Raw genomic sequence first — 12463 nt, 5'->3', positions numbered from 1 at the left:
CACACACACACACACACACACACACACACACACACACACACACACACTTTTGCCCACCTCCCTGTCCTCTGTCTCAATATCATCATTTAACTTAAAGTTCATTCCCTCCTTTCCCCTCATTAGCCTTCATTCCCTGCATCCCCCCTTCTCCCTCCGCTTAGAAGTAGGGCACAGTGGCCTGACTGTTTATAGCAATGCAGCTGCAAGCGGTGAGAGAGAGAAAGCTAGAAAGGAGAGAGAGAGAGAGAGGAGAACACATGGGGGAAAACACAGGAGGGAGGAAGAGAAGCAGGAAGAGAGTGCACAAAGCAACATGTAGCCCAGTTTAATATTTCAGTCTTTACCCCCTTTACTCAGGTGTCAAAGTCTGCGTTTATGACCGGAGGATCAGCACGATGGTGATCTTGTTGACAGCCCGTAAACACACACAATGTACACTGTACTTTGTCTCGCTGTTTAATCATTAATCCAACCAACAGGGTAGCAGCAGTAAGAATATAAAGAAACTGTACGTTTCTACCTTTAATTAACAGGGAAATGATTGGACAACGACACAAGTGTATTTAGTTTGATTAAAAACATGAAACAGTGTCCTGGTAGTTGCAGATTTTTTTTTATTGGTTGATAAATTTCTTGCACTCGAATGAAAACTGGGACACACAACTAATCCAATTTACTCCCCCAGACAAGAAGCCGTCCCTAACAGCAGATTTAGCTAGCAATGATCATTATTAAAATGTCACATGTAGGGATGCAAAGAAACCGAGAGGTCGGATATCTTTTTATATTTTCTTCACGATATTATCAAAGTAGTGAGTAATGACTCCAGACTTCAGCTGCTCCAGAACAACGAGCGTCTAAACGCTGTATTTAAACCACGAGCTGCGTCGGTAATTATACTCTGGAGCTCGTTTTATTCCGTGCGAGTTGAAGCGGAGCCACAAGTTATCGCCCTCACTGTCACATCTTGTGGGAGATGCACTTCGCCCTTACTTTGGTCTTTTATTTATCCATTTTAATTTCCCTTTCACCGACCACCGATAGTGTGTCACAAGTGTTTGATAACAATCAGTGCTCAAACAACACGAGGTGATATCTGGCTGATCTGTGCCTCACGGTTATGTACCAAAGCAGAGCGGCGAGACGACCCCGTGAGAGTCACTTTAAAGACTCCCTCCGCTCAAATGTGTGTGTTGCTTAGAGCGTCACTGTGTTTCACACTAGAAGGTTGTTTTCACATTCATCTGTTGAAGGAGGAGAGTTTCTCGGCGCTCACAACACAAGCAGGATTTTGGAAGTTAATCATCCAACAAAGAAATGCAAACACTGAGAAAGGCCTTTTCAGTAAAGTAGGAGACATCTTGTGTCCAAGAAAAGATAATTAGCTAATTCACAGATTTTAGATGTCAGATGTCATGTCTTAACAGCCAATCGCCATGTTGAGAGCCATGTGGACCCAATAGATATGCTCAGAATTTAGAACGTAGCACCTTTAAAAGCCACCGACGCTTTAAAGTTCTTTACCACTAGTAGCGCTACAGCTGTGTCTGCATCATGCACACACACAGAGGTACATGTACACGGGAATGCAATTCACAACCTGTCAACAGTTTCACGCTACCCTGCTGATCGGCGACATGTGACACGCAAAGAAGCGAAGAAATACATCAACAAAGGCAGCAAAGAAGAAAAGCTGGTCAACAATTGGCTGTACGAGCGATTTATGTGAAAAGAGCAAAGAGCACCTTTAAGTGTGTGTTACCTGGAGGCTAATTTGTATAAGCTTAATAAAGAACATATTTTAAGTTTAGCGCTGACAGCAGATATTTTCAGTAAACTTAACAAGGCAACTAATTTGTCTCGTTGCAGAAGCTCGTGCTTCATAAGCCGGACAGAGCAACTCAGAAACGAGAGGCGACTTCCACAGCTGGAATACGACCGTCGCTTTACAAACACACACGTATGCGACACTCGACCGCACACAAAGAGAAGTGCATGGTCACCCTCTCTCACACGAACACTCCTTGTCCATCTGTAGGTCACAGACCATCATGGATGTACACACACACGGGCAGCTGACACAAAGCGACACACACACACACACACACACACACACACACACACACACACACACAGTGTACGGTATATTCCCACGCTGCATGCATGCAGTTCCTCTCCACAGACAGCACCACAGAGTACATCAATCCAATTGGTTTGTCCAACAATGCACACACCCACGCATGGTGACAGGAGACACTTACTGATTTTCTCCTCCGCTTGGGAGAACGGGAAGCAGCACAGTTGACCCATGGCGCCTCCTTCCCTCACCTCCTCTTCCCCTCTGTGTCCCCCTCTTTTTCCTTTTCCCCCCCAAAGAGAGCTCGATGGAGCGAGGGTCCTGCTTCCTCCCTCTGTCTCTCACAGATTCTCTTTATCTCCCAGTCTGTGTCACTCTTTCTCCCCCTCCACCCTCCTCGAAGGACAAACGGACTCGGTGAGGATGGAGGCAACCAAAAAAAAAACAAAAAAAACCTCCCTTTCCCTCCGTGCAAGCCCGAAGAAGACCGAGCAAGTCAGCAGACGAGGAAAAAATGAAATGAGTGGCTCCTTGCTCTCACTCTACTTTGCACTGGCACAGGGAGGAGGGGTGTATGTGTGTGTCAGGGAGAGAGAGAGAGAGAGAGAGAGAGAGAGAGAGAGAGAGAGAGAGAGCTTGTGTGTGTAGAAGACAAAAAGAGTAATTTGTTGGTGTGTTTGAAGTGGGGAAAGGGGTATGTATGAAATAGAAAATGTGTGTGCTTTTTATGTGTGCGCGCGAGTGTGTGTGTGTGGTGCTGAAAGGGGACAGAGTAGGAAGGGCGTGTTGTGTGAGCGAGCTTCAGTAAATGTATATTTAAGACGGAGACACAGTGAGCATGCTCACCAGTGTAGCAAGTGTGTGTGGAAGCGGAAAAGGGAGCAGTTTATATGAAGAGACAGCGGACACTACTGTGTGTGTGTGTGTGTGTGTGTGTGTGTGTGTGTGTGTGTGTGTGTATAGAGGGGGAGGGGGGGGGCTCCAGGCTCCACCTTCCCCTCGTTATCCTAGCTTGAATAATGGTTGTAGAATAAAGCCGGGAGCTGCTGCCTGCTGCTTATATCTTTGTTATTTATGAGACCCGTAATGTTCTTTTGTGGCGGACAAATATTCCCAGAGAACATTTATTTTTTAAATCCCTTATCAAAAACAGGTTAATTTCAATGTCACGTGTGGTTAAGATGACGGGAGGTCAGGGGTGAGGGTCAAGGGACTATGGAGACACGCCGTGAGCAGTTTGACATTTAGATTCGGTAGGTCTCATATTATTTTGTTATCTTGTGCGGTGCAGTCGAGAAATGCTGCAAATGTAATGAATAATAGATACTGCAGCGTGGTATTCACATCCTGAACCTCACTGAGCCTGACCGGACGGTGCTGGGTTGGTTCAGGCCGATATCGTCTTTAAATCCCACCTGCCTTGAATGAGCTCTGGTTGTGTTTTTACTCACTGGCATAATGAGGAATACTCTTCCAACCACGTGAGAGTGCTTCTTGACTTCTGAGTTTGCTGTCAAAGCCTGAAAATAAAGACAATTAGACAAAAGAAAAGCGCTATTTTGAGATATTTGTAGAGGTTATTCTTTAGGTATCTCATCGTAGACGACATTATATATCTTTGGGATTTTAATTTTAGCCTTGACTATTTTAACTGCATTAACATTAACATGATAGTTTTGTCTATTATCCATTGATAGCTCATCTAGTTAGCTTGTAAGCTAAATCTAGTCTTGCCTTTGACCCCCTAAAATACGGGATTCCCAAGCCGAACATGAGGATCAGAGTAAGAGTGACAGCATTCATTCATGAATCCTTGTTTGTTGTAATCATGCTGCACATCAGACATTCCTCATCACACTTTGTTAACACACATGAGCAGCAAAGTGTGACGAGTAAACGGTGAATAATTCAGTGTTTTGGCGCAGCCATACACTAACCAACAATAACTGACTAGTCAGCAGCAGTTTTCCCTCATTCTCTTCAGCATACCTCAATCGAGGCTTTATCCCGCTGCACCACGTTGGCAGCATCGCTTGGTTATTTGCATAGTGAAAGTAACAGACATTTTTATGTGACACATGTTGTGGTGCCTACAAAAGACCGGCTTTCCTTCTCCCTCTCAGCTCAGCACTTCGCTGTGATGCAACGGCCTCAAACGAGCGCTCACAGTCGGAGCTGGGTTTAGTCTGGCAGCACGAGCTGCTCGCGCTGATTGAAAGCTTCATTGACAGCAGAGAAGTGATGCTGAGCTTCATCCATTTCTCGCATCATAACTCAGAACTAAGAGTCAACAGAGACATCAGCCTGTGAGATTGAATCGATTTACAAAAAGATAGCAATAGCTGCTGTTTGTGAGGGAAAAGTATGCTGCTGTTAAAATACTTCATTTATAAGTACAATTAATTCAATGAAGTTCGTCAAGTTACTTTCAAAAAGCAGCTCTTTACAACTCAGTTTCCCATTCACATTCTGGAGAAGACGCACGCACCTAAAAACTCACCTGGATCGGTCAATATGTCAAATGTACGAGGCCAACTCCTCATAAATTAATTCGCAAGACCCTTTTGTAGAAGAAGTAGTTTGTGGTCGTATTAAAAGTATGATTCTCTTCCCCCAATGATTCACTTTATAAAATAAAGATGTACTTATATCGGGACCAGCTGATAAATGTAGTTGTTTCAAAGTGTCGTACTATGTGGATGAGGATGCAGGTAGAAGGTGATGAGCGACACTCTTCTACCAGAAGGTTCACGCCCCCTCGACATCGACCTTCACCAGAGTCCTCGAGTAAAACAACGAATCACCAACGATTCCAGGGGCGCTTCAAGAAGCCCTCAAGAGGAGGCCTCGTCAGAACGCACCTCCGCTCTGCAGGGCTGATGAGGGATGACAAACAGAGGATGAGGAGACGTTGGTGTCAAGAGCGAGGGAGATGTTAACGCAAACATGCACACACACACACACGCCGTACACTGCAGCACAATACGCAGCGAGCTCAGCTGTGTGAGCAGACAGTGGAGGCGCATCTCCAACAGCAGCATTCAGCTCACAGCTGCCACTTCTCACACGCAGCTGCATCCACTGCTATTTGAGGGGCTCAAGTGTCGTCATCGACGAGGCCGAATTGCTATTGAGCGTCAATCATACCATTTCCATATGTGTACATGAACATAATCTAATTGACTTGTGCTTTTTAAAATAGGTGCGAATCAGCTTATATTCATTATCCAAAACACATTAATCAGAACCAAGTAGCGCTTTCATAACCAACATGTCATTTGTGGATATTTTAACTTCAGTGCACATTTGTTTCCTGCATGTTTAATCATAAACCCTAATTAACCCAGTAGAGTAGACCAACGAGTACATTTAAGACATTAAACATTCAGCACACTTTCATAAAAGGCCTTGAGAAAGAGAGAGAGGGAGAGAAAGAGAGAGCGAGCACTGCAACATTGTTGACTTTGTTCGGCTGAAGGTTAACTCATAGTGCCTCAGTACTTAGTCACAGGACAGGTTATGCACACAGAGAGCCAGCTGTATGTTGCAGATAACAGGGCCTTCAGTCTGCTCTGGTGATAGTGTGCCTCACTGTTTATTGTAATATTTATACATGCACATACAAAAAAACAGCAAGGGATGCACACAGCAGGACGTGCGAGCACAAAAACAAGCACCACGTGAGTGTGTTGTGAATAATGTTAAGACTGTGTGGAGCATTTCTACAAGACAATTAAACCGATGTAGCCAAACAGTCACCGTCTACTTTTACGACGTAAGATATTTATTTAGTGCGGGTATCAACACCTGGTCATGTATTCATGTCTTCCAAATGTACACAAATCAAACCACAGCTCGTCACCACCACCACCACATCACCACATACACACTGAACGTCATTCTGATTCTTCTCTGGCCAACAGTAAAAGGCCCATTTTACATCATACAAATTATACAAGATAGAAGAATTATGAATTGGTCCTAATGTTAACCATTAAAGTACCCGGACAACTTAAATAACTGTCTTATTTTAGTTATAGCTGTAGCTTTATTATTATTAAAAGCCTGTTTGCTTAACCTCTCTCTCTCTCTACTGGTTTATTGCGTTGAACTGATTCGGTGAACATGCATTCATGCTCCACCAATGTTCTCTTACCCTCCAGTAAACAAACCATCCATTCAGTTGGCTGCTGTGAATGTGACCGACTGCTCTGTGATATTTCTGTTTGCTCATCCCGGCTGTTCAGGTCGTTAAAGCTCCTCCGAATCAATCCTGCAGTTTACGGCTGTGGGGTTTCTCCGTTACAACCGCTGTGGGTTCGCATTTCTACCACAATCTCGAGGCCGTTTGCGATATTTACACAGCCTCCAATTGGATTTGAGTCAGAAAAATGTGAACAATGATAATTTTAGGATTCGTTTTTTAGATTTGTTGTATTTCTAGTTTTATTGTGGTGGGTTTATTGTCATGACCTGAGGGACCATTCTTCCTTTCTAAACCTTCATCCAATCTTCCTCCGTCTGCCGTGACCCACGTTGGCCTCCTCGGCCTCCCTTTAATATCAGACCTCAACTCCCTCGTCTGTTTAATGTCACCTTCAATCAGACTCTCAATGTTCTCTCGCCGTTTGTCTGGCCAGCCTATCTGCTCGTCTCATCTAGTCGGTCTGTTTAATTCTACTGCCAGCCTATTCTCCTCTCCCCATACTCATTCATCATTTGTGTTTAATCTCACTTAATCCACGCTCTATCCTCTTCGATCTCTCTCACTTGTCCTTCCATCCTCCTATCTGCTAAGTCACTGTTGTCCCCTTCTTCTTTAGCCTTTCCCCCTCGTTGTCCTTTCCTCTCTCAGCTACTTATCCTTGTCAGGTGCTTATTGTTTGCTGCACTGAATGCAGATTTAGATAGCATGACATAAGACACAAGCCTACAATGCACAGGCTTTGCTCTTAATGCTTTACGAATATTATTCAGGGTCGTACAGATGCTTAATGGCAACCCATGCCACGTGATATTTGTGTCTTTGCTTCCAAGATGTTGTGGCGGTCGTCTTCCACTACGACACGAGACAAAAACAAAAATGTCACACCTGTCGGGCTGTTGTCGGGCAGATGTTGCGAGCTCTGACTGCAGCACTGTGTGACACAGCCGGCCCAATGCAGTCAAGGTGTGAGAAGTTTGAAGTTAATGCGACATTCACCCAACGCAATCAGAATGGGAAAGACAGGAACTCGGTTTCCCGACTTGGGATTGTTTTATGAATCGCCCCATTGGTAGCCTTGTAAACATATAATTTAAAAAAACTAAATGAGTAACTTTGGCAGTGTGATGTATTTTGAGTTGCTTATTAACCAGCAAACCCAAACAAGCTGTGCATAGATTATTCTAAATTAGCTGAATCAACCACATTAGTGCAGCAGATGTTCATGCCAGTGACGGAGGCTTTGCAGACTGTTTCCAACTGTTCGTTGACATTTAGGTTATTTTTCACTAAGTGGGAAAAATCTCTGACTCTCGTTATGACATCATAAATGATAAGACTTAACCGGCCAACCAATGACACAGACTTCTATAAATAAAAATAGCTCTACGCCTGGTAAACTACCGTTAATATTTCTTCCCTTTGAAGAGTATTTTCTTTTGAAGCTATGAAATGACATCCGGCTCAAGCGTGTTAAAACGCTGTGCTGCCATCATCAAACAAACATTTGGAACGCCTCTGTGGTTTAAGATGCACGTATGCAAGTTCTGTCCCAATGCATCCGAAAGTCTTAATATAACAATGACACGCTGTTAATGCAAAGTGAAGAGAAAAGGGGGGGGGGATGAGCTGCAATGTCCCAATAATTAATCAACAGTTACTCTACGGTGCTTGCACTAGAAATCACATTTTAAAATCCAATTCTTCACGCAGATGTTTTTTAACCAAATTAATTTCATCAATTTAATCCAATTCCCCGAGCCTTGTTTTTTTAAATATCGAGAGCATCATCATTTTTATATCATAAAAACAGAGTAAATGTATATTTAGTCATGTTCTCCGTCCTGCAGAATGAGCTCCCTACAGAACTGTCCGTGCAGGTTTATAGTTCATGGTCACGGTTCAAATTGGGACGCAGGATGCTTTCTCTCGTCAGCATTTTCCTCCTTATTACTGCCAACACGTTCAGCCTATTTACGGCGGTCTAGTGTGTGTTCCCTCTGAACCAATCCAATGACTTTTTACACTACATGTCACAATGAAGGCCTCAACAACCATTAACCGCTAGAATATTGGTGTTCCGAATGCTGCAGTTTAATATTTCTCCAGGAATAAATTAGCCCACTTAAACGCAAATTAGCTAATTGCGTCATCGTGGCTGGTGACTGGAAAACGAGCGCTGCCAAAGACCCGTCGTATAGGAAGCAGCCGAGCAGCACAGTCCATACAGAAGTGAGCGACCTTATATCTCGATAAAAATACCAAAAGGTCACGGAGCAACAAACCACCTTCATCTATCGGTGATGCTGTTCCAGTGCTCGTTGTTTGTGTTGGTGTGCACATATTTATGCATTTATTAATGCTGTACTGTGAATACCAAAAAGGCCATGACAGGAGCTGCACCAACCGCTCTACCGGAAAAATAATTATCTCCACTTTACAGATCAGCTGGAAATGCCACACCGTGTAAGAACACAAACGAGTAAAGACGAGTTACTCATGACACGGCATTTTCCAGTTCATCTCTCAAATAGTTTTTGGCCTTTCTACACACTGGCTTTCCAGAGAAAACGTTTTCCTGCTTACTGAACGGAGTTTAAACATTACCCAGAAGTCCTTTAGAAGCGTCGTGACAAGCGAGGAGACTTTGTCATCACAGCGCGGGTATATTATCCATCTCACAAACACGCGCTCCTTTAATTACCGCCATTCTTTTTGCTTACATTAAAGCAGCGTGTGGGATCGGAATGAGATGAGACTTAAGTGTGTTTTTGTGTCCGACGTATAAACTTTCATCCATCTGTCTGTCTAAACAGAAGCGGCAGCACAATATTTCATGCTATTTTTTTCCTCAGCACTTAGAGCAGAGGAGAGAGAGAGACAACCACGCAGTGTGGCTTTTTAGTTAAACTTCAGCTCATTGTTTCACAAGACGGCGGCATGATGCAGCATGTGATCCAGTCAGTTTGTGATTCTGTTTTACCGATTTACTACTTTGATGTTTTTAGCCACAGGTGTTGGCCAAATCCACTAGTGTCAAGATTTTAAGGATTATAACTTTGATGAGAAAATCCCAAAACCTCCCGTCTTGATTTTTTCACCATCCATATGTTCTGGCCCCACACAATGATACCCTAGGTTGTGTATCACAGGCTCTGTTGTGGATTATGTTGTACAGTGGATTATAGGATTAACGTATACTGACATAATCAGACACTGACCAGTGTGCTCCACCAGAAAAAGCACTCTGAACCTCGGTGTGACGAACAAGGACGTGGAGGAGGACAAACCCGGCAATAACTAACCGAGAGATTTGACCTTCTCTGGTGGAATTTACACAGCTTGATAAATCTTTATTACTCCATCAAGGTCACATTCAACAATAAGTCTATTGGCAGTGAGGCTTTATTCTACATACATTTACAGCTCTGTCATTCTTAAAACGTAGGTTTTGTGATAGATTGTGTTTTCCCACCTTCCATCCAGTTGCCGTTTTCCATTCATGAAAAATGTCTTCGTCAATCTAAAAACCACTGTATGCTTTGGAAGTTTGAGGACATATTCAGTCAACAACTACGGAAGGTAGCCTAGCTTGTGCAGTACTTCTGGCTAAACCAGCAGTGCCAGTTTTTCCCAATAATAAAAAGGTGCAAAAAGTTACTTTCCAATTTAAAAAGTTTCATTTTGTGTTGATTTTGGCAGCCCCTGTGGACAAAGGCGGTAGTGTTTTGTGTCCTAAAGATCTGCAGCTGCCAAACTCACTTTAGAAAACCTCTAACACAACACAACAATATCTATCTAAGGTGGCAAACATTAGCAATTATCAGCAACTAATTATACCGGAACAAAGTGGTGGAAGTTCTCTGTAAACTGAACAGTACAACCAAAGCCCTACAAGGTAACACAACTCCCCATTCCATTCTCAAACGTAACACTTTGAAGTTTGTTTGAAGTGTCTTTAAATATTAAATCAGTTACTTCTTGTCCAAATATTTACTTTTCCAAAACCACTATTTGACATTAGCATAACCCCTCACGGCACTCATTTAAAAAGAAAACGTTTTAGAGCCGGTTCACGGTGGTGAAGAACACCAGGAGCAAACAGTTGATATTTCATTCAAACTAAATCATGACTGGTGTGTTGCCTGCAAGCCAAATTAATCGGAGCACACAAGGCCAAATTGTCTCTGGCGCTGTGCTCACTCCACATAAAATGCGCTGTATTACATAAATTCCAGCAAACTTAATGAAGAATGCTGAGAACAAACACAAGAAAGCCTCCACAGAGCATTCCAACATCAGAGAACTGGATGCACTGCTCAGTTTTACCTTTCATGCATTGAAACATATATATGTATATTGTTATGAAAAACACTTAAGACGTGTGAGGTAAACATCCTCCTGCTCTGTCGCTCACTCCCACACACACACACACACACACACACACACACACACACACACACACACACACACACACACAGTCGCTCTTTGTCTCTCACAGACAGCTCAGTGATCCACAAAACATTGTGACAGCCTCGTTCCACCCATGCTGACAGCCTCGCTCACACTCACGGCAATCAGTGCAGCTCCTTCACAGTGGGATTGTAGGAGTCCCTGTCAAGTGGCTTATGCGTACTTGGAGGTGTACGCTAATCCCGTTACAGTGTGATAATGTATTCATGCGTTTGTGGATGTTGGTGGAGATCCTGGGAGACACAATTGCACATAAACCCTGTTTTCCTAAATAAGATTAAAAAAGGCACGTTCAGCATGATTTTTATGTTTTTGTTGTATTTGACACTGCTGCTTTTATAAAGGTGCGATATGTTTAAGAATTGGCCACATGCGAAAAACAAATAGGTGTCAGAATTTCACCTCAATAATGGCAACATATACTCTAAACTTACCAGTCACCAGTTGTAAAAACTAAAATAAAGCCAAATATTTACTAACAGCAGGGCAAGAATACGCAAAACTCAACCAAATTGCTGAAACTTTGAGAGCTGGCCAAAGTAAAACTGCTATTTTTGTGTTTACTTTGACACTAAAGTGCGAAGGAGAGTCGGGAGGAGAGACGGACCTTCACTTAGCAGTTAGCTGTGGCAACTAGCATTCAGCTAATGCAAACCCCAGCGCCAGAAGTCACAGCTGGCTGTTGGAGCTCACATGTGTAACAACTACAACAGAAAGTTTGCTGATCTATAGTGACTATCGGCTCTCAAGGTATAAGCGGTATTACAGAATGGGGTTAGCTTTAGCATGCTACTTTTAGTAGATATCTCTGAAACACGATGCAGAGACGTCTTTAACACGTCGACACTGTAACCTCTTCAATCTCTGTTGATAATGCTCATTTTTTTTATGTTTCAAACTGAAATTCTGGCCAGATCTATTATATTGCACCTTTAAAAACTAAAATTATAAAAAAGGTACTCAAGTCATAATAGCACAACATTAAAGTTTATTTTGGCTAAAGGTAGTATAAAAGTATTTATTTGTTTTGGTACGTAGATCTTTGATCTATAAAAGCCACAAAGCATCCTTCTTATGTTCAATATTCTACTTCCACGTTCCTATTCGAATAACAAAGCAGTTTAATGATTAAAATGTGATTACAAACAATGATTTTTGCATCTCTTCCAGACACTTCTCATTAGCAAACAGTAGACATTGCATTTGCCATCATCACTGTCAATCGGTGTTGGCTTACGACAGTCACAAAGCACCAGCACTTGTTGCATCTCACATCCCTGTTGATTCCGCTTTGGCCAAACTGGACGAGATGCTGTTTGAAACCAGATTGGGACCGATACATTCATAATAATCATCTTTCCTTTAGAGAGCACTTTGACTTCGCCCGTCTGGCTTCAACCCAAAGTCCGACAGCGGTCAACAGTGCCATCTGGAGTTCATGTGGAGCGACACAGCAACAATATCTACCGGGTCAACGTCAGTATGTGACAAAAAGTGAACTATTATCTCCACGCTTCACTACTAGACCTCAGGAAACTCACATCAGAACATAAACCCGTTCCACTTACGTTCATATGAATTAATTACGGCCACAACGTCAGGGCCATTAGCATCACATTCATTCAGCAGCCATTATAGAGCCGCTATTCAACAACGCTGGCAACTGTTGAAAGAACTGGGCAGCCATGATTTAATGGAAATGAGCTCTT

General features: G+C 42.9%; 1 protein-coding gene across 3 annotated transcripts in view; it reads right to left on the bottom strand.

The window, feature by feature from the left end:
• Positions 1-12463, bottom strand: part of akap7 (A-kinase anchoring protein 7) — a 34950-nt gene that overhangs the window by 13389 nt on the left and 9098 nt on the right. The window lies entirely within an intron of this gene.

Source organism: Anarrhichthys ocellatus, unplaced genomic scaffold, assembly GCF_004355925.1.
Source record: "Anarrhichthys ocellatus isolate YVR2014 unplaced genomic scaffold, GSC_Weel_1.0 scaffold34, whole genome shotgun sequence".
Classification (NCBI taxonomy): Eukaryota; Metazoa; Chordata; class Actinopteri; order Perciformes; family Anarhichadidae; genus Anarrhichthys; species Anarrhichthys ocellatus.
This window is presented reverse-complemented; position numbering and strand designations above follow the sequence as displayed.